A 24,317-nucleotide genomic window follows, 5' to 3' on the forward strand; every position below is an offset into this window, starting at 1 on the left:
TTATTTTTGAAGAAACTAACTGTTCTGTTTTTGTACAAGGTTTTCTATTTTCATTTTACCGTTCATCCAATTCTCAACTCGTCAGCTGAGTAAGCTTTTTATTGTGTGTAGCAATGGGTTAAGGATTTGATGACGAAGAATAAAGAGGCTCTTAAAAGTTTTTGAAGGCTAAAAAAGATGTAACTAGAGGAAAAATATCTTTTTGGGTTTTCAACGTTTATTTGGTTATATCGATCCAAAAATGGCTTAAATTCTCTCCTAGGATATGTCGTCGTGATCAAGTAAGTGGAAGTGTGGTCTTTCTATCCGGATATCCTTTGTGTCATTGATAAATGTAAAAAAGTATAGTCTACCTACGAAATGAACGATGAATTCACAACGTAAGTAAACTAAACTAACTTTCGTGTCTATTATCAAAGCTTCTACTCTCGATGCGAATTGCACTAAGTGGAGTAGGAAGTTCGTTCCACTCCTAGTTCCCTAGCATGGATTGTTTTCTAAGTCTAAGAAATCTCTCTTAAGTCAATGAGAGCTTTACGAAATGTTATGCTAACAAGACGCGTTATTTTAAATAACTAGATATAATAAATAACAAGATAAAATATAACTAAAGATAATCTCTGAAGCTCACGAAATACGATTGTTTGACTCTAGATAAAGAAATAGAGGGAATTAAATCCACCTCGACTCCAACTTAATAACCTAGTATAGATTGTCATTATCTCGATTCTTACGTTTTAACGGCAAGAATTTCGAAGTCTAATCCCCTAGTGTTCATGGCATTCCTACCGGATACTAACTAGCATGTGAGGTCGTCCACCCATTCTCATGGCCCGAAACACGACCTTCTAGAGTGGAATAGATTCTACTACCAAATTCTATACTAACCACTAAGTTTTCATCAAGGCTTCATCAACCCCTCTAATGGAGGTTTAGCCTTAAGTCATCAAACCAACATTTCCCATTGAATCTAAACTAAACATAATGTAAGAAATTGAGATTTACTTAGTTAACAATAATGAATATAATTTAATGGCTGGAATGGAATAATAACAAGAATTTAATTTAGATCTAGAATGGAAATGACAAAATTCGAAATTGACAACTAACTATTTTATTAATCTAATCAATCAAGAACAATCATTCAAAGATTTAATCTAAAACAGGAATTGAAATGGAACTAAAACTTAATCTATTAATAAAACTAGATCTAGAATTCTATATATTAATTTAGGTCTAACTAGCTACCATTAGGGTTTAGAGATCCCCATTCATCTCAATACAAAACCTTAACGCCTCAACATTCCCATTAACCGCAGATACATGAATCGACATCCTACCAACCGAAAAACCATTTATTTTTTCACACTTACTGAATTGAAAGCGAGATCAAACTGAAACTGAAAAAAATGGGGACCAAAAAATGGGCGAACGTATGTGAGATAACTTAAGTCTCGTTTATGATCCAGTGCTCAAATATTTTGCCGCTTATAGTAAAAACAAAGTCAGGAGGAAAACATCTTATCGTCTCAACCTTCTCTTCCCTTCCTTTTCAGGTAAAATCCTTTGCTGCCTCACAGTGTAAGTTCTGAAAAGGTAAAGGAACTCTTCTCTTCCGGTGAAATCCTCCACTGAGAACAGTGTTGAGTTCGGAATAGAAGTTCTTATATATTTCTCCATTCTCCTTGTGCTGTTTCTTCTTGGGTAAAATCCTCTACTGCCAACAGTTTGAGTTCCAGCAAGAAACATCAAAGAATGGACCTTTATGAATTTGAGTGTCCCCCCAAGGGTAACACGATAGGCCAAGATAATCCACACTCTATTCAGGAGACGACCAGGGAAATGGAACCAAATGCTACAAACATAACGCTGACAAAAAACTACAGCAAGAAAATCTCTTACGCAGAAGCAGCACGTCAGCCCATACAACAACAGTTGGAAGTGCATGAGCTTCCAAGCCCAGAGAAAATGGGTGACTACCCAGCTATTACAATACCAGAGAAAGCGTATGAGAAAGGTTTGCAATACTGTAAATTCTGTCTGGTGGGTCGTATTGATTTGCAGAAAGTACCTATTGAGAAAGTGCGTGAGATCGCAAAGAGAATCTGGAAGCCTTCTGGGGAGTGGCTGATAACGCCCATTGGCAAAGGATATTTGTTCTTACGTTTCTCCAATGCTGACGATTTAAACAGGGTGTGGGCAAAAGGAGCTTGGGACTTTGACAAAAGTCCCATGAGAATTAGCCAGTGGACACCGAACTTTTGTCCGGATAGCCAGAGACAGTCTCATGCTCTAGTGTGGTTTCGATTTCAGGAATTTGGGACAAAATGCGGGAACCGAAACTCTCATGTCCATTGCACGAGGGATTGGATATCCAATGCAGATTGATGAAAATACGCTTAACCGGGAATACGGGTATTATGCCAAAATTCTGGTGGATGTGGATTTATCAGCTCCCATACCTGATCAGATATATGTCAAAACCAAGACGGTGAAATTTTGGCAATCGGTGGAAATTGGGAAGCTGCCAAAGATGTGCACACACTGCAAGATTATCGGACATCTGGTTACTGAATGTAGGAAACTCAAAGGAGATATGCAAACTACTAGAGGGAAGGAAAACAAAGAGAAGGAAGTCATGATAGATTTAACACCGGTGGTTGATCATCCCGGAGAGAAACCAAGAAGGAAAAGAGGTCGTAAACAGACCCAAGCTGGATCTAGTAAACAGGGGGAGGCTTTGTGGCGGCCAAAATCCACTGAGCGAATGGCGGAGACTCTAACTCATAATAGATTTGAGAATCTAGAGGTGGAGGAAGTCCATATCTTGGAGGAGCAGGAGCATGGTATAGAGAAGGGCTGGGAATCTCTTGGTGATACAAACAAAGATGGAGATACTGCTCAGGCAGCAGAGAAAGTCCAGAGAACTTCTTCGCTGGTCCAGGAGATATGTGAAACACCTGTGAGGGAGGAGGATAACTTGTCTTTGGAGAAAACCCCAGAGGGTAATTGTAAGGCTCCTACAATCACTATCGGAGGCAGTGGTTCACCCTCTCGAGGGAGTGATATATTTCCAGAGACTACACCTGCGAGGGAGGAAGAAATCATGACTTTGGAGATAATCCCAGAGGGTACTAGTACGGTTCCTACCATCTCTATTGAAGGCAGTGGTTCACCTTTTCGAGGGATTGATATACCTCTAGAGAATAGTTCGGATGGGACTGCAGTCGAGCCAAGAGAGCATTTGAGTCCCACAGCCCACAATAGCAGCTTAAACACTTTGGAGCTGGAAAATTCTCCGGGAAAGATGCTTGCAGACTCAGAAGCTGAAAAAATTCTAAAATACATAGGGGTTTTGAACTCTCAAGAGGAAGAGAAACCTCCGGACACAGAAACATCAACACCTTCCCGATGGGCAGATTTGATAGAGGAAGGGGAGATAGAGGAACCATTTCATATCGATGATAACTCAAGGTCGGATTCTCGGGAAGGACAAGGCCTCTTTACCAACAGTGGAGTGAAACCACAGTGGCAACTACAACATCTGACACCCCCCTCCACCAGGTCCAGGTCAAGGACTGGAAAGAGGATGAACTAAAAGGGATATCTCTAGTTAGTCAATAAAGCTCCAATTTTCGCGATGAGGTGCATCTTTTGGAATATTAGAGGAATCGGAAACGATAAATCACAGAATCGTTTAGCGAAGTTAATCAATAAATGGGAGCCAGATATTTTGGGCATAGCAGAACCGAAGATCAATCCTCAGGATATGCCTATGTCTTTTCTCCAATCATATGGGATGAGTACAACTTTTCATTATAACTCAGGACGAAGTCAGATTCCAAATCTTTGGCTGTTTTGGAAGTCATCTATCAACCCTCCTAATCTTCTGCACTGTTCACAGCAACATCTCACAGTGGAGGTGGAGGGGTCCATTATCACTATTATCCACGCCATTGTATCAAGAAACGAGGGAGGAGACAAACGGGCTGAACTTCAAAGACATCGGTACTACTAATCTACCATGGATCTTAATGGGGACTTCAATGCCTACTTGAGCTGCTCCTCGAAAAACAAGGAGGTAAATGCACCATCGCCAGGGCAATGCACGATTTCTGTGAATGTGTGAGTAATTCTCGGCTTATGGAAGTTCCGAAAGCAATGGGTTTCACCACACTTAGTGGAATAAGCAGGTGGGCCGATTTAAAATAGTGGGAAAGTTGGACAGAATGTTTTGTAATGCTATATGGAGCTCCAAATTCCCAGGATGGAACTATAAAGTGTGCAATAGAGTTTGTTAGGACCACTCTCCCCTTAGTGGGCGAAAGATCAGATTCCGAGGCCCAAGAACGTCCCTTTCAAATTCTTTAATATGTGGTGCTCTCACCCATCCTTTAGAGAGGTGGTACAACAGAGTTGGGAAGTTCCTATCCTAGGACACTCGATTTTTGCTTTAACCCAAAAATTGAAGAGGCTAAAAGGAGTTTTGAAGCAGTGGAACAGGGAAGTCTATGGAAACATCAAAACTAAGGTGGAATTGGAGTCAAGGATTCTAGAGCGGATGCAGGAACAGTTTGACCAAGGAAGTATGTCCGAGAGTTTCACTATGCAAATGCTTGATCAAGAAAACAAAGTGGAGGGGCTGTTAGAGCAAGAACAAAGTTTTTGGAGGCAGAAATCGAGATTGAAATGGGATAATGACTTTGATAGAAGTACCAAATACTTTCATGCACAAGCCAATCTCAAAAGAAGCAAATCAGTGATCACCGAGATGAGGAATAATGAAGGGATCAATATGGATTCTCAAGATGAGATTGGAGATTTCTTGATCAGGCACTATTCGGAGAAATTCAAAAGAGTCGAGCATGACATTGACTGGGATCTTATTCACTCTATGCCCCATATTATCTCGGAAGCAGATAATGTAGCTCTGACAGTACTACCAACAGCCCAAGAAATAAAGGCAGCAGTTTTTCTTCTGAATGCGGATAGTTCTCCAGGGCCAGATGGTTTCACTGGGTTTTTCTTCCATCACTGCTGGGACATAGTGGAATATGATGTAGTAAGGGCGATAAGCTATTTCTTCAGGAGGTCTAGTTTGCCCTTTGGTTTTAATTCTAACTTCATAGTCTTAATTCCAAAGGAAAGAAATGCAAATCAGGTGAGCAAATACAGACCGATATGCCTCTCAAATTTCGTCTACAAGGTGATCACGAAGATTCTGGCTTCTCGATTAAGTCCTCTAGTCGAACGGATCATCGCAAGGAGCAAGTATGGATTCATCCCGAATAGAAAACTCACAGCAAGCCATTGGTTTAGCCTCGAGTTAATCAATGAGTGAAAGCACCCGTGACGATGGAGGAAGCATAGCCATAAAGATTGATATTTCTCAAGCTTTCGACACTATGGACTGGGAATTCTTATGGGCTGTACTCCAGCAACTGGGATTCAGTGAGAAATGGATACAGTGGATTAAAGGTGCTTTCACAACCAATTCTCTATCTATCATGCTAAATGGAGGCCCCCAAGGTCACTTTTTACAAAGACAACGAGGTCTCAAGCAAGGTGACCCCTCTCTCCCTTGTTATTCATTGGCCGAGGACCGCCGAAAGCGAAATATCAGCCATATGGTCAGGGAAAAGAAGATTCTACCGATGGTGGTGCATGCGAAATACTCTAGTCCGTCTCACCTTATGTTTGCGGATGATGTGTTCATTTTCAGCAATGCTAACTCAAGAAGCATCAAGAATCTCGTTCAGATTTTGAACAGGTATCAGGAGTCCTCGGGGCAGCTCGTAAACAAGGACAAATGCAAGATCTTTTCAGTCCCATGAACAATAGAAGAAAGAACCTTATCAAGGGGAATCTGAACATGAATGAAGGTACCCTTCCAGAAAAATATCTAGGGGTTCCTCTCATCAGTGGGAAAGTAACCAAGGCGGCTCTAACTCCTTTGATTGACAAAATCAGAACAAGAGCCTCAGGGTGGGCAGGGAAGATGCTATCATTCCAAGGAAGGGTAGTGCTAGCTAAGCATGTCCTTAACAGTATCCCTGTCCACAACATGGCCATGTACAAATGGCCAAAAGCGGTGGTAAAGGAATGTGAAACAATTATCAGGAACTTTATCTCGAGTGGCAACCCAGCGGAGAGGAAGGCTATCACCGTATCTTGGGAGAAATCATGCAAACCAACAGAGGAAGGCGGACTAGGAATAAGGAGGCTCAAAGATATCAATCTTTCCATGCTTATGAAACAAGCTTGGATTTTATTGACTGAAGAAGGAGATTGGCCAGAATTCATGAGGGGTAAATACACTAACCGAACTGGAGGTTGGTCCAACTTCAAAACTTCAACAGTTTGGACGGGTATTAAATGGGCGCTCAATGAAATGGCACCTCTACATGGCTGGAATGTTGGGAATGGAGAGACAATAAATATCTGGAGGGAGAATGGGTCAGCGCAAAACCCATATCGCGATTTTTGAGGAGGAAAGAACGAGAGATTCTAAAGTATCCGGCTAGACTTAGTGAATTCATTCAGGGGATCGATGGGCTTTCACCATTGAAATGTCACAAGTTCTTCATCACTGGGAATTGATACTTCTAAGCCGCCACGACCCGGATAGTTCAAAAGAGGACTCAAGAGTTTGGATGGCTTCTTTGGGAAGTTTACGTTGGCGCGCCGGCACGTGAGGCTATCAGAACAAAGGCACCGCAGCCGGCATGGAGTGAATTTATTTGGAGATCCAAAGTACTTCCGAGAACACAAGGTATTGTGTGGAAACTAGCGCATGGGGCGGCAAGAACTGATGATCAGCTACAGAAAAGGAAGACCCACCTCGCATCTCGATGCTGTCTATGCAGAAATCAGGAGGAAACGCTAGATCATGTTCTCTTTCACTGCCCATTCGCCAAGAGGGTTTGGAGCTATGCACGGCAGATTTTTCACATTCAGCGAGAGGTGGAATCATTTTCAGATGTGCGACAGCAGAGCAAACATTACAGCTCACTCATCCTGGACATGTGGAAAGCGTGCTCATTGACGATCATGGTAAGTTTGTGGAAAAATAGAAACAAAGTCATGTACGATAACAGAGTTTCAAGCTATCCACAAGTGTGCTTCCTCGTCAGGAGAGCGATCATAAGAGCTCATCATAAGTCCTCGGGACATATGGAAAATTCAGTACATGATCTCCAGATTCTCAGACATTTCAAGCTCCAGCACAAACTTCGAAGAGTCCCAAAAATCTTCGAATGCTTTTGGCTCTTACCCCCTCCGGGTATTCTCAAGATAAATACTGATGGGTGCTCAAGGGAAACCAGGACGATCAGGATGGGGGTTTGTGTTCCGCGAACTACAAAGGAGAATTCACGGGGAGCAGCCATTTGGAGGAATGGGTACGCCCACAAACTACATGGCGTAAAACAATGGCAATTGTGCAGCTGTAAAGCAAAAGCGCTCGAATTGGGATGGAGATATATTTGGGTGGAATGCGACTCCTCATCTGTTGTTCACGCTTTCCAGAATAACAAAATGCATTGGAGAGTGAAGGAAATATGGAAATCTCTTATGGGACAGGCAGAATGGATAAATGTCACTCCATCTTGGAGAGAGACTAATTTGGGAGCAGACAGCTGTGCCAAACAGGGGGCTGCTCTATCTCAGGGAGATAGTATATGGTGGGCATCTAGACCCTCTTTCATGAAAAAATTGGAGAACCACTATACTACATATTATCGTTTTGTGAACTAGATAAACATAATCTAGTAATGACCTTGTATTCCTTTTTCTTTTTCTGTCTTGTCACTTTTGATTCCATGTAACCATTATTCTTTTATTAATCAATTACCTTTAGCAAAAAAAAAAAAAGCTACCATTAACAAAGAATGAAGCTTTTGTTTTTATACATCCAGATCCAAAAATCGTGCATGGGCTTGGAGCCATGTTTTGGGCCAGAGAATCAGGCCCAAAACCCAATTCTTTCGGTCCAAAAAGGCCTCTTCAGCTGCAGTTCGCTTCAACAGACTTTTCGTCCACTTCTGCTCCTCTGATTGGGACAAGGCTTGGACCATTAGAAAGCTCTTTCCGAGCCGGTCGTTTTGACATAAGGTAGGCCCAATTCCAAGGTCTGAGTCCAAAGATATGGCATTCGGAAGTTCTGCTGGCTGTTGCTCCTCCTTTATCTCGCTAAAAGTGGCGCGAGTTAAGCACATAATGGACTTTGAAGCCTGAAATGCATAAAACACGTAATCGGTATTAACTCTTACTTATTATTCACATAATTGGTCTAACAGTATGATTATTAAGGGGTTAAAACTACAGTTTTGGGCTCTTATCAAACCACCCCAAAACAAACATTTTGCTTGTCCTCAAGCAAAGATGAGAAATTAGAATAAGTGACCAAAAATGGAGTTCTAACTACTCTCGTTTTATTTGAGTGCGATTGCATTGACCATATGCAACAAGGCCTTAAACCACTAGGAATTCCCTAGTGGACGAGTTATAGCCTCGCGTGAGAGTTTTCCGGTGAAGGTACTCACAAACTTCGTCTATACTACAACGACTTCGAAATAAAACTATTGTTTTCTCATTCATGTCTCAACTATCTATACATCTCACTAGCAAATACATAAGAATAACCCGGTCGGAACCCTAAGCTAATATATGCATAATAATCAATCATCTAAAATAAACATATAACAATGAGTAATACTATGAAATGTAATAGCGTGTCCGTTTGAAAACTTCGAATAAGCGTCCTTAAGTAGGTCCTCACATAAATGTCAAGACAAAAACCACTCTGATTTTTCCACTCAAGTTTCGCTACTCCAGTGTGCAGTGGGCACACTTTACCTTACAATCTCAATGACAACAAGGAAGCCGGAGTCGATCAAACACATCTGCCACTTACTATCACACTAACCTATTCCTAATTGAGCTAGAGGTCTTTATTAGGTGTTGCGGGGATTAGGAGATGGTTTAAGAAGGAAGGAAATGGATATTCGAAAAGGACAAGTCTGAGATAATAGAGTCTTCATATTATGTAACTAGAGAAACCTTGTTATTTTACTTTTGCTTCTACACTTTGTTTCCATCCTTAGCCATATTTTTTTTCTTTTCTTTGGCTTTTGACTCCCTTTATTCTATTTTTGGAGTTTTGATTTATTTCTATTTTTTTTTTTTTTTGGATGGAAACTTCTTTTCTTTATTTCCGGAAGCAACTAACTAATTTTTGTTTACACAGGTTTTTCTCTTCTTCTTTCTTCATCATTCTATTCTCAGACTTATTCTAAATTGGGTAGGTTGATTTATTATTATTTTTTTTTTTATTTTGTTTTGTTTTTGTAACAGGGTAAAGGAATTGTGGTTTATGGAAGGGCTAATGAAAGGCTCAGAGGGGCTTACTAGCGGAAAATAATTCATAGGTTTGAATTTCGGCTATATCGATCCAAAAGGGCCTAAATTCTTGCTTAGGATATGGCATAGTGATCAAGCAAGTGGGCGTGTGATTTCTCTATCCGGATTTTACTTCTCCCTTGTGTCATTTCTCAAATGTTTATTTCGGATAAGGCTTTTAGGCTATATTCTCACAGGATTTGTAGAATAAGTACTCTAGCCTAGATTTCAGAAACTTACTGCTAACAATCATAGATACTCATGTAATAAATTTATAGATAGATGCAAAGATTATTACCTACATATTAACCTAAGTTTCTAACAATTATTCTGATGCAAAAGCTATGTGAGACTTCTAAATTGTTAAGAGCATGGAGAAAGAAAACAATACCAATATTCCTAAATGTATAGCATACTTTTTTTTATTTATTTATATTTTTGAATTTTTGAAATTTTAACTAGAAAACAAGTGCATATTATACATATCTATATCCTAACAGATGTCTTAATTACACGTGTTTCTATGCCCCCAAACAAGAAGCATGCTTTGTCCTCAAAGCATTTAAATAAAAGGGTAGGAAAAATACCATTGAAGCCGCGGAAATTCGGGGAACATCCGCAAAACAAAGTTAAACATACAAATATAGTAATAAAAATACTGACGCAAGTCTATAAGAGTTCCACCCATTATGGGGTTAACAGAATTAAATTGCTTGGGACATAAGCAGACACTAACTTAACTAAAAACTTACCTACACCCCAACATCTACTCGTCATCCTCCTCTTCTATATGAGGTTCTTTCGATCCCCGCCATGCCATAACAAACTTGCCACGCTTCCGTCGTGTATCATCAACTAGTGCTAACCTCTCTAGTGTTATTTGGTCCGATGGGGTGTAGGGGGCAACCAAATGTGGTTGCACCTGCCATCCCGCCAAGTCATGGCTCGAATGATCTTACCACACGATTGGTGGGTCTCATGATTTCGACCCTTTCCCATCTATATGTAATCGCGGTACGTAATAAGGGTAGGCAAAGCGCAAGATAAGGCGGCAAAACCAAGACAGGCATAAGAAGGTACTTATGCCTCAAGGAATGGCCTCGCTTCAGAGTAGCAACTAAAACTTCGGGAATGTCATACCGACGACGCCCCTCGGCTAAAGCAAAGGAAAACGTCACCAAATGATATTATTGGCGTAAGTAAACCGCCGTTTTCCTAGAATGTTCATCATGATGAACAACATGGTTCAGGCCTACATTCACCGATAGGCTACTCAGTAGGCGATGTTATATTGGTCTTGGTCCATGATCTTTAAACACCCCTCCCCATAATACTCATGGAAATAGGCATATTCATATAGGTATGAGTTATCTATCATATATCCCCCGTGTGCATAGGGTGGGGTAATGGCAACCCCGAAACCAAAGCTATCAATTGCTTCTTGAATTTCATAGTCGTGCCATCAATAGCAAGGGAAAATTTTTGTTCTCCTTCTTGGGTACAATAAAAGTAATATTATTATAGAAGAATTCAGTTAGCTTAGGTGAAAAGAGTCGTCATCACTCACCGGAAGATGCCGCCATCCTAATCGCGACGATCCGGCCATGAACGATGCTCCATAGGTATCGGTTCCCATCAAGTCTTCAAATGACTGTTCAGAATCACTATAGGAGGTGTCATCTCAAAACTACTGTGTAGAACAGCTGTGAAAACCTGGAAGAAACCTCGAAAAATTGGAATTTCGTGTTTATCGATGGAGGGCTGGCGCTGCCAGATATAAGCGAAGTCGCTCTTAGGTTTTGAAATTACAGTGTTTTAAGCTGGTCGCTTTCCGGCGCTGGGCTCTCTGAGATTTTTCGTGATTACAGTGTTTTAGGGCGAAGTCGCTCTACTTGAAGCTGGCGCTGGCGCTCGAACAAAATTCGACAAAAGTGTAATGCGCTGCAAGCCTCCCAGAAGCGCCGCCAGTAAATGCGTAAACCGAGTTGACAAGAGAAACAAGAAGAAAAAGCTTGGAGTAAAAAAGTGAGAGATGATTGTGGGGGTGTAGTGTGGGTTGTGAGTGTAGAAAGATGGAAGTTTAAATAGGTTCCGGGTTTCCAAAACGAATCGCAAGTTGCCAAATTGTTTTAAGGCAATTTCCGGAACTTGAAAACTGCCAAACCCGAAAACGGAAACTATCCATAGTTTTAATTTCCTAACAACCATGGTATCTTTTAAACTTGGTTTAGCATAGTAACTTCTAAACTCTCCTACATATCATGCTATCACTACAAAAAATCATAGCTATGCCGATATCGGCCTAATTTTCAACTCTAACTCCAAGACAACCTTATTTAAAGATGATCAAAATAAATTATATTAAAATAATATGAAATCCAAGCAATCTAAAACAAACAACTTAATATTTAAATCTAACTACTGAAATAAAATTCCACTAACAAAACAATAAAAACAATGAAATAACAGGACACAACTGATGGTGAACACCTAGGGCGTGTGAAGAAGATGGTCCCCGAGATGGAGACCGGTTACGTGGCGAAGAATGGCTTGAGCCATCCGGCTCCGCGGGCGACGACGCTCATGCCTCTCGGACTTCGGTGAGACGGACTCATCCACGAGTGGCATACGTCAGTAGCATCTCTATCTGAACAAGCTATTTGTGCTTCCATCTCGATCTTGAGTAATCGCGATAACCGGGCTTGGTGATTCGGTGGATAATCTCCAAGTTAGACAAGATATCTTCCTGGACCCTTTTCGAGCATTTCAACTCTCGCCTGAAAGTTCGTTTGCTTATTTCGAATTACAATTTGTCTATGTCGGATATCTTCACAGATACGATAACTGCATCGCAACCCAGTTTGCAGCATTATCATTCATTCTAAATTAGAAGTATGACTATCGAAATTATCCTCAACCAACCATGTCATATCTTCGCCTTCATTATTCGACTCAACTGTATTCTCTGCAGACAACGGCCAAGTCTCTTGGATGCATTCCTTATAAATACTTGCATTAGAATGCAATTTGATCTTAATAGGAGCAGATTTAGCGAAGCGCTCTAAATGAGAGCATAATCTTAGTGATCAATACGGGAAGAGGCGCCATGCTTTTCCCCTCCTCTAATCACATTCAAAATTACATCGAGGATGCAGAAATTACACTCATCCGTTTGCAAAATCCGAGAACGTCGCGGCATTAATCAAGTCCGATGTCGCCGACTTTGTCTTTGCCGAGGGCGTTCCTACCAATCCATTGAAAGCTCTGCCGGTTGATTGGTTCTCGGTCGTCCCCGCTTAACGAATGAGATATCGTGATTGTATTCACCCTCTATGACCAGTATCTTTCATCAAAACAGAAACTGCAGATAATGGGGTTCCTGAATGGTCGATCTAGGTTGGTTACAGGCGTGATTCCTAATAGCTCAGCCAACAACTGTCTCGTTACTTCCCTCCTCGTTCCTGCTATCCTAATGAAAATCCTATTTCCCTCCAATTCTCGTTTCTTATAAAACTGTTCTACCAAATCATAGTGATAGAAATCCCCGGTCGAATACCACAGTCTGTTCCAATCCCTCTTAATCATATTGGCGTCGTAAAATGGTGCGAATTGGTCGGCCTCAAACGCTGCTCAAGAACATTCTTCGTCGTAGCGCCATTGGAGTTTGAACTGATTTGGGGTTTGTAAATGGAGGTGGATGCAAGTTTGATGAAAAACAAGGAGAAACAATGGTGGTGGCGGTGGTTACGGTGGAGGTTTGAAAACTTGAATTGGTGGGTGGTTTCTTGGTGGAACGGTTGGAACTTGTGTTGGTGGTTCACAAGGGCGTGGGATGTCTTTCTATTTTGATGTATTCTATTTTTATTTTTATTCTATTTTTTTTTAATTTTGGTTGCTAGGGTTTGAATCTAAATTTGGGACAAGCGGTTGGAGAAGATGAACTCGCGTTTTGAATTTTGGAAAGGGAGCGCGGGCGCGCTGTAGGTGAGCGCGAGTTGGGCCCAAGCCCAATTCGATTTTTCGACTTTTGTCGATTTTCAGCGCAACTTCAAACTAAATTTGCCGCTTCGTTATCGGTCCGATTTTTGCGAATGAGATATGGAAATGATCAGGAGAGAATTTCTAATCCAATGATCCATAAACTACTTTATTCTGACAGTGGGTGACATATAAGATAGTGGAAAACACCTCGAAGTGCGTGCATGACGTAAGTTATGCGAACAAATGAACACTAAATTAGATGACGTCAACCCCAATGAAGTATACTAATGGACCTAAGCAACGCATAAAGGAAGGTTCGAAAGCAATCCGGATGCAAGGATCGACTGCCCACCCCAAACAAATTTTAAACACAAAATTTGTTTTAACATGGGTCGTTTAAAGTCAGATTCCCAAGACTTGTTGGATTGCTAGTTTTATGGGTTTAGATATATATCTATATCTAAAAATGAAAACAATTATTATTATTATTATTATTATTATTTATATATATATATATATATATATATATATATTTTTTTTTTGAAACTATAAGCAAAAACATTAAGCAAATAAAGACATAATTCACACCATAGAGAAACATGACTCAAAATCCGAGAAAACATGCAAGAGTGGAAAACGTGAAATATGTGAACCGTGGACTTAGGATCCGGTACTTACAGCCACACACTCCATAGGGAGGGCCCGGTTACCTTAATGGTGCACTTACCATTAAATGGAAGTGAAAGGAAGTACACCAATGACAAGGGTCATTCCTCATATATCGGGTCCCCGTAAAAGGACTTCCTCTATATCGGGACGGAAGTTCGTGAAAATGTTTTAACCGTTGACCGTTAACTTGAAAGGTAATTGTTGTCCTTGGGATTTACCAAGGTAATTGCCCCGTAAGGGGTGACTTCAAGAACTTAAAAGGACCGGACCAATGGATTTTTAGTTTCCCGGGAAAAATATGTAGACGGGAGTTGTAAAGCAAAACCTTTTGTCCGACCACAAACTCTTTGGCGAAGATATGCTTATCATGAACACGTTTCATGTTAGCTTTATAATCCTTCGCGAGCGAGATCGTAAGAATCGCCACGGATTTCTTCAAGCTCATTTAATTGTAACTCGTTTGACACCCGCCTCATCAATATTGTAGTTAAGGCTTTTTATAGCCCACGAGCACGGTGCTCTAATTCAACCCAAGCAAATGACATGGTTTCCCAAATACAAGTCTAAAGGGAGACATACCTATAGGGGTTTTGAAAGCAGTTCTATATGCCCATAAGGCATCCGATAGACGCTTCGACCGGTCTTTCCTATCGGTTTTATCGTTGTTTCTAAAATCTTTTGATTTCCCTATTAGAAACTTATACTTGTCCGCTAGTTTGTGGATGATAAGGAGTTGCTACTTTGTGTGTAACTCCATACTTTTTCACTAGGGATGCAACAACAACTTTGCTGTAAAATGTGTTCCACCATCACTAATGATGGCTTTAGGAATGCCAAACCGACAGAAAATATATTCTTTAATAAAAATACCCACGGTCTTATGGTCATTGCTACTACGGCAAGCTAGGGCCTCTATCCATTTAGACACGTAATCCACGGCAACTAGAATATAAATATAATCGTGGGAAATAGGAAAGGGCCCATGAAATCAATACCCCAAACATCAAAAATTTCTACTATCAAGATTGGATTTAATGGCATCATATTACGCTCGCGGATTTCGCCCAAGTTGTTGGCAAATCTAATACACGCCTTTGCAATGCACTTGAGCATCCTTAAAAAGGGTAGGCCAATAAAATCCACATTGAAGGACTTTAGCTGCTGTTTTCATTCCGCTAAAGTGGCCACCACACTCTTTGTCATGGCAGAACGATAGAACTTCATTATATTCCCACTGGGGAATGTAACGACGAATAATCTGATCCGCACAATACTTAAAAAGGTAGGGCTCATCCCAGTAGTATAACTTGACTCTGGCCAAGAACTTCTTACGTTCATTTCTTGTCCAATTATAAGGCATAACATCAGCCGCTAAATAATTTACGATGTCCGCGATACCACGGTGATGAAAAAATAGCATACGATGCTCATCGGGGAAAAGAGTCCCAGATGGACTCGGAATCACTACTATCGTCATTTGTAAGTCTAGATAAGTGGTCGGCAACACGTTTTCGACCCCTCTTTTGTCCTTTATTTCTAATGTGAACTCTTGCGGAGAAGAATCCATCGGATTAATCTACGCTAGCATCCTTCTTTGCAAGAAGGTACCTAAGGGCTGCATGGTCCGTGTAAACTAAAGTTTTAGAACCAACCAAATAAGGACTAAACTTATCTAAAGCGTAAATGACACTAAGAATTCTTTTTTCAGTAGTTGAATAATTCCGTTGAGCATCGTTTAATGTTTTACTAGCATAATAAATAAAGTGGACTTATTATCTAGTTTCGTCCCCAAGACAAAGACCAACCGCATAGTCACTAGCATCACACATGAGTTCGAAAGGTTTAGACCAATCAGGAGGCTGTATAATAGGTGCAGTGGTTAGGGCGGCTTTTAAGGTTTCAAAAGCCTATTTACAGTTAAAATTAAAATCAAAGATTGCATCCTTCAACAGCAGGTTAGTTAAAGGCCTAGCTATTTTCGAAAAATCTTTAATGAAACACCTATAAAACCCTGCATGGCCTAGAAAGGTTCTAATCTCACCTGACAAATCCGTGGTTTAGGTAGTGGTCGCTATCTTATCTAGTTTGGCTTTATCTACTTCGATGCCATCACTAGATACAATATGACCTAGTACTATGCCCTTTTTGACCATGAAATGACACTTTTCCCAATTTAAAACGAGGCTCTTTTCTTCACACCGTGTCAAGACCTTAGACAGGTTAGACAAACATTCTGTAAAAGAGTCTCCATAGATAGAGAAATCATCCATGAACACTTCCATAAAGCGCTCTACCATGTCACTAAATATATGAAGCATACATCGCTGGAAGGTACCAGGGGCATTACAAAGGCCAAAAGGCATTCGTTTATAGGCATATGTTCCGAAGGGACATGTGAAGGTTGTCTTTTCTTGGTCATCAATATCAATAATAATCTGAAAATAGCCAGAGTAGCCATCCAGAAAACAATAAAAGGCATGACCAGCTAGACGTTCTAGCATCTGATCTATAAATGGTGCGGAAAGTGATCCTTTTCGTGTCATAGCATTTAAATGTCCTGTAATCAATACAGATTCTCCATTTCATAGGACCTTGAGTGACAACATAGTCACCCTTCCCGCTACGCACCATGGTAACTCCCCGATTTCTTAGGAACTACATGAATGGGACTTACCCATTCACTATCGGAGATTGGGTATATAATACCCGCGATCGAAAGTAATCGCAAAGACTTCTTCCCTAACCACCTCTTTCATGGCAGGGGTTCAAGCGACGAGGTTAGCGAGAAGTCTTCGCGTTATCCTCCAAATGGATACGATGAGTGCAAACATTGGGGTCAATTCCCTTAATATCGGCTAGGGACCAACCAATCGCAGACCGATGTTCCCTAATCACCCTTATTAAACATGTCTCTTCATCCTTAGTTAACAGAGAAGATATAATTATCGGTGACTACCATCCGGATCAAGTTGAATATATTTTAACCTCGGGAAGAGGTTTAAGCACTGGTGTGGACGGAATGTCCGTTGATGTTTCATAAGTGTCCTTATCTTGCGTAATGAAGACTTGCTTAGGTAGCAAGTCTTCGTAATCAGTATATGGAGCAACCGACGGGTCTACAATTGGTGTGGACTCCAGGATGGTGTTGACTTCCTCTAAGTAGGAGTCATTTACAAAATCAGAAGGTCCAAAAGAAAGGAATTTGTACATATTGTTTTCGTGAAACGTGTTGTTAAAATAATCTTGAGCTAAACTCGATCATGCTAACCTCCCCATCTACGCATCGAATCTGGTAACTATTTCATCATTTTAAAACATTTACCTCGACGACGGATGGCCAAAAGATAAGGGCATCTTTCCATCGCGACAATTTATAAGCGCATTGGCGGTTGCCAAGAAGGGCGCCCTAAAATGATCGGTCTGAGTCATTAACGACTTCGTATCGAGGATAACAAAATCAGCCAGGATAGTAGAAATCCACGAATCTTAACAAGCACGTTTTCCACTACACCTTTAGGATACTTAATTGACCGTCCGCTAATTGCAACGCGTTATTTTTGTAGGTTGCATTTTCCGTAGACCTATTTGTTTATACAAGTAATACGGGGAGTAAGTTAACACTTCGCCCGTGTCTAATAAAGGCGGTCGTCGGGTGGGAATCTCCTAAGGTGCATTTTTGATGGGGCTACCCGGGGTCCTTGTACTTAACAATTCCATTGTTTTCGGATAACGTGGGAACCGCTGTTCGGTTAAAAGCGTCTTTAGGTATATTGGTCTTACGCCTAGTAGTGCACAACTCTTTAAGAAACTTAGCGTGGTTAGGTAGCTTTTTAATAGCTTCGAGAAAAGGAAGGTTTATCGTTAGATTCTTGAAAACGTTCCTAATTTCCTCAAAGTTTGTATCCCCGGGTTAGCATGGCTAATTTTTGAGGAACGGTGGTTTCTCTATATTTAGTGTATGGCTCGACTTGAAGTGTAACCTTGGCTTTTCTGTTTCTTAGGTTGTGGTTTAAGCTGGGACCTCTACGGTGGTAGGTTCTTGGTTTCTATTTCGGTATCTAGTTCGATATCCGGTGTAGGAGTCTTGATAGGGTAACTATAGGCATAGCTACTTTGTTATCAACCACTCTTCCAGGCGGAGAGTGGTGATGGCATTTAGGTCACCTACTGATTGTAGTTTCGCGTAGAATTACCGTTTACCTCAAAGGCGGTTTCTTTGTTTTAGGGTTTGGTATTGCTTGTCCCGGAAACACGCCTTTTGGTGGCTTGCTTTTCGCTTGGGCTAACCGTTGTATGCCCCGATTTATGGATTGTAAGATCTGTTGGTTTGATTGAGTCATTGTCCGGAAAAGTTCTTTGGGTAACTTGTATAAAGGCATCGATACGATCCGGTTTGTGTAGGTGTAGTAGTCGCGGGTGGTGTATTTGGAACTATCTCGTTGATTATTTATGGGTGGGTTGTGATAGTTATTATTATTATTAACGGAACGATACCTCTATTGGTATTATAATTATTATAATTATTCTGACCTTGTGCTTGACCTTGTCGTGGTTGCGCTTGGTTGTTATAATTATTATAATTCCCTTGACCTTGTCTAGGTGGAGCTTGGTTATAATTGTTTGCTTGCCTAACGTTTTGATTATTGTACCCTGGAGGTGTTACTTGTTGATTATTTCTCCAACTGAAGTTGGGATGTTGTCTCCAAGGGGCGTTAGGAATAGGATAGTTATTAATAGAGTAAACATTATCTTGTTCTGGTGGTTGTTGTTCATAAGCTAGAGGACAATAATCGTCAGGGTGCTCTGGACTCAAACAGAAATTACATGGGTTGGAGTTTACATTCATGACGGGATATGCTTTTTGTTGAGCGTAAATAGCCTCTACTTTTTAGTTAGAGATTCGATTAGATTTTTAAGTTACGGATCGGTTTTCTTCTCAAACATACCGCGCTTTTCTTGTTGAAGAAGAACTATCGGGCCGGGGGATATCATCACTACCCCCCCAATTATTATTCCGTTTAGTTTGGTCTTCTAAAAATTTATAAGCCTCCGAGGCTCCTTTACTTAGGAAACTACCCCCATTCATTATGTCAAGGACTTCTTTATGGTGGTGTAGAAGACCTTTGAAAAAGGCACGAACTAACGTGTCTTTAGCTAAGTTATGATGTGGACACTCTATAAGGAGATCGGTGAAACGATTCCACGCCTCAGAAAATGATTCATGAGGATTCTGGCGAAAGAAATGAATCTTGGAAAGCATTTCATCCGTCTTTAGGGGTGGGTAAAAATGTTCCATAAACAGCTGAACAAGTTTAGCCCACGAGTCCCGCATTAGGCGCTTTGGGCGTTAACCAAGGCGCCGCCTTATCGGCTAATGTGAAAGGGAATACCCTCAGTTTAATTTGTTCCGCACCTACCGTAGGATGATGGAATGTTGTAAGGACTTGTTCAATCCTACGCATGTGCTGATAAGGTTTTTCATGGTCTAACCCATGAAAAACGGGTAACAAATTAAATATGTTTGGGGGGATTCGAAAATCCCCCACTGGGTCTGCTAGAACGATGCACGATTTAGGGCTATCGCTCAAGGCTTTGTAAAAGTCGGAGAGAGAGAGTCTCTTTCTTGACCATTTATGTCGTATGGTGTGTGTGATAGTAGTTAGAGGTGTCGTGGGTTGTGTACTAGATAGACTTGTTTGTTGCCGTGTAATTACGTTTGTTGTTTTTGTTCGACCAGACCTTAATCTCATGCAAGACTAAGTTGAGCTTAACTAAACATGCAACACTCCAAACAATTTCGATATACTAGTAGAAAACCTCTAACCGGAAACGCGAGGTATGGAAGAAAGGAATACCCGACAAGGCCCTTCCTTGCGCTTTATGAATAGCGTCTTGTGTACGCGTGTTCAGTGTATAGAAGAGATTAGAACACTGAAAAATATGAAAGATCAAAGTTTAAATCAAAACTGTGGAAATCCGGAAATTTTAATGACAAGGCCACAGATAGAAGGCCCAAGGCGAAAGTAATTTTCAGATTACAGTGTTTTTAGTATGGTCGGCCCAAATGGGGCGGGTTTCGATGGGAAGTCGAAGTTCCGGTGTTTGGCGCTGGTCGCGCTTTTGGTATGAAGCGCTGGCGGGCTTCAGTGGTAAACAAAATTCCAGTAACTTAGCGCGGGTCGCGCTCTCCTTGGGCGCGGGCGCGCTCCGTGTATTTTCTCGCGGAATTTGTCACGCTGAAATGGGCAACCACAGTATGAAACAAACAAGGGTGGGTGGGTTTAATGGGACTTAAAATTGACTACTTCTACTATGAAAACAATGCTAAAGTGTAACTAAGATGGCAGCCATTTGATAAATGTAAAAGTATAGTCTACCTACACTTAAGAGATGAACGATAAATTCACAACGTAAGTAAACTAAACTAACTTTCGTGTCTATTATCAAAGCTTCTACTCGATGAATTGCACTAAGTGGAGTAGGAAGTTCGTTCCACTCCTAGTTCCCTAGCATGGATTGTTTTCTAAGTCTAAGAAATCTCTCTTAAGTCAATGAGAGCTTTTACTTAAATGTTATGCTAACAAGACGCCGTTATTTTAAATAACTAGATATAATAAATAACAAGATAAAATATAACTAAAGATAATCTACGAAGCTACTGAAATACGATTGTTTGACTCTAGATAAAGAAATAGAGGGAATTAAATCCACCTCGACTCCAACTTAATAACCTAGTATAGATTGTCGATCTCTATTCTTACGTTTTAACGGCAAGAATTTCAAGTCTAATCCCTAGTGTTCATGGCATTCCTACCGGATACTAACTAGCATGTGAGGTCGCCCACCCATTCTCATGGCTTAAACACGACCTTCTAGAGTGGAATAGATTCTACTACCAAATTCTATACTAACCACTAAGTTTTCATCAAGGCTTCATCAACCCTCTAATGGAGGTTTAGCCTTGAGTCATCAAACCAACATTTCCCATTGAATCTAAACTAAACATAATGTAAGAAATTGAGATTTACTTAGTTAACAATAATGAATCTAATTTAATGGCTGGAATGGAATAATAACAAGAATTTAATTTAGATCTAGAATGGAAATGACAAAATTCGAAATTGACAACTAACTATTTTATTAATCTAATCAATCAAGAACAATCATTCAAAGATTTAATCTAAAACAGGAATTGAAATGGAACTAAAACTTAATCTATTAATAAAACTAGATCTAGAATTCTATATATTAATTTAGGTCTAACTAGCTACCATTAACAAAGAATGAAGCTTTTGTTTTTATACATCCAGATCTAAAAATCGTGCATGGGCTTGGAGCCATGTTTTGGGCCAGAGAATCAGGCCCAAAACCCAATTCTTTCGGTCCAAAAAGGCCTCTTCAGCTGCAGTTCGCTTCAACAGACATTTCATCCACTTCTGCTCCTCTGATTGGGGCAAGGCTTAGACCATTGGAAAGCTCTTTCCGAGCCGGTCGTTTTGACATAAGGTAGGCCCAATTCCGAGGTCTGAGTCCAAAGATATGGCATTCGGAAGTTCTGCTGACTGTTGCTCCTTTATCTCGCTAAAGTGGCACAGTTCTGCAGATAATGGACTTTGAAGGCTGAAATGCATAAAAACACGTAATCAGTATTAACTCTTACTTATTATTCACATAATTGGTCTAACAGTATGATTATTAAGGGGTTAAAACTACAGTTTTGGGCTCTTATCAGTCATCACTCAATAAACATACAGATGAGGTTTTTGGCTAGCTTCCTACATGATATGGAATTTAACTGTTCTAACCTTGGTCTTGGAAACTCACTGCTATATACAATCAAATGCTTATGCATGCCATTCATGAAAAGAATATACAGAAACTAACTATTGTACATATATTAGTCTAAGTTCGAAGAGCGAATCCTTACTCTATTGCTATAATGAGACTTCTAGATCATGTATTCATCATAAAAAAAGGAAACAATATTTTTAGTACTAAACAGAAAAACTATTTTTGGTCTTTTTGAAAATATTTTAAGAAAGAAAGAAATATACTAATATATCTAATATAAGAAATGCATAGTTTTTGCAGAATGTTACTATACCACCCCAAAATAGGAATATGCTTTGTCCTCAAAGTATGAAGATATAAAGAAAGAGATTACCATAGGAACATGAATAGAAACGGTAGTACACCTGTATTCTGTTCTTCGTGATGAAAATATACCACCCCCAAACAAGTTTGGAGCGTGGGTTGTTGGATATAAAACAAGAAATACATGGTTTGTCTAGATAGTAAGTTATGTAATTATTCTACCATGAAATTTTTGGGTTTTTGTATTTATTTTTGAAAAACATATACAATGCAGAAATTAGAAAATTTTGGCATGATGTACTTGTATTACCCTATACTCATATACCAAATTTCGCATAAGAAAATTCTAAACATGCATTCATACTACTAACATAATACTAATATATATATATATAATACTAAGCTAGGGGTTAAGGATGCCCCAACCTTTATTTATAGATCAGCTAACTCTTGGGTGCACAGTTCTTGCTTTATCATCCTTTACAATGGAATCTAGAGTTAAGTCTAGGGGAGGTATAAAGTACACCACATCCATATCCGGGTAGTCAAAAACTTTAGACAAGTAATCAACTACCCTATTACCTTATCTAAAAATATGAACTATTCAGAGAGACACAAGCAAACTATTAAGACTCTTAAGCTCAGCTACTAGATTCTTGCAGTGCCACTGCGCTTGCTAATGCCAGTTTACTATGTTTACAACTCTGAGAGAATCAGATGCAACTTTTATATACTTCGCGCTGATCTCGATAGCAGCCTTTAGACCAGCAACTATAGCTTGTAGCTCCTGGTATAAGACTGAGATTTGTCTCGATCTGCCATAATAATCCACCTTCACCTGACTGTCTTCATCTCTTATCAGTCCACCATATCTCACGATATTGTCCTTCACCGACCCATTTGAGTTAAGCAGCAGCTCACCAGGTTCTGGTCTTACCCAACTACACCACCTGATTTCCTTCTGGTGGTATCTTGGGGAGATACCCAACCTCTGTAAAAGAATTCGCAGCTGGATATTGTCGGTCACTTCTATCAAACATTTGGCCAAGTATTCCTTCATGGTGTGTTTTAGATTGTCGCTGACCTCTTGTGCTGTCTTGACCCAACCCTTTAGCCTTCACCTATTCCATGTGCGACTCGTCATTATGTCGAGAAGATCCTTCTCTTGGTTGACGACGGTTTATGCATTCTCTACCGGTGACATCATTCTATATCCTACGCAATGTCTTTGTAACATTATGCAATGTCTTTGCGACATTGTGTTGAAAGAATCTCTGCTCGTGTTGGAAGGCTTGCTAATTAGCTAGTATGGCTTCTTGAGTTTGCGTTTGAGAACTTGCTTGTGGAGGAGTCTCTGGCCCTCATGGAGGAAATGAATTCCAACTATCGGCTGAGTGAACTGGCGAGTAGCGCTTGGAGCAAAGTAGTCTTCAGGTTCTGGACTAGCATAAATGTGCTCAGCTGCTCTAGATGCAGGAGGATGCCAGTATTGCTGGACATAGTGGGCATAGATGGGACCTACCATAGCATACTCGACTTCCATTGTGTCGTTAGGAAGCTCAAAATCCCATTGTTGCATGATGAGAGTTGAAATCACAGGGAGGGAAGCATAAGTCTTACGGACTTTACGAAGCTTCTCCCAAATGAAATGAACTACGCATAAACTATTTTTCTGCTCTTGCAGAATCCAAAGAATATGCAGAATACTCTTACTGATTTCGGAGGGTTTGGCTGAGCCTATAAGATTGTAGGCTATCCATTGCAAAACTGCCAAGTGATTCCTCCCCAGTGAGTTCTGATAAGCGCAGTGAGATGCGGTGTTCTTCCTACCCTCCAGACGTGACTCGATGATCAGAACATCCACAGACTTGTTTTCTGGAGACCGTTCTATCTGATTGTAAGCCTTCAACGGAATCCCGATGGCTTCACTCACAACCTCAGGTGTAAGCTCAAACGTACCCTCAACAAACGTACATAAAACCTTACCATCCGTCGCTCGGTGCATACTATTATAAAATGAAAGAGTGAGTGAGGGAGAGTAAGTTGTATGCACCAACTCTACCAAAGACTCCCAATGTCTTATCTCTATCTCTGCCTTGAAATGTATGCCAAAAAGAATGGAATTGAACAGATGCTCAAAATTTTGTTCCGGAACGATTTTTATGACCTAGTTC

General features: G+C 40.4%; 1 pseudogene; it reads left to right on the forward strand.

Annotated features, from left to right (window-relative positions):
- Positions 1-19,205: 19,205 nt before the first annotated feature.
- Positions 19,206-19,299, forward strand: LOC147493158 (small nucleolar RNA R71; annotated as a pseudogene).
- The last annotated feature ends 5,018 nt before the right edge of the window (positions 19,300-24,317 follow it).

The sequence above is a fragment of the Coptis chinensis genome, chromosome 6, assembly GCF_015680905.1.
Source record: "Coptis chinensis isolate HL-2020 chromosome 6, ASM1568090v1, whole genome shotgun sequence".
NCBI classification, from domain to species: Eukaryota; Viridiplantae; Streptophyta; class Magnoliopsida; order Ranunculales; family Ranunculaceae; genus Coptis; species Coptis chinensis.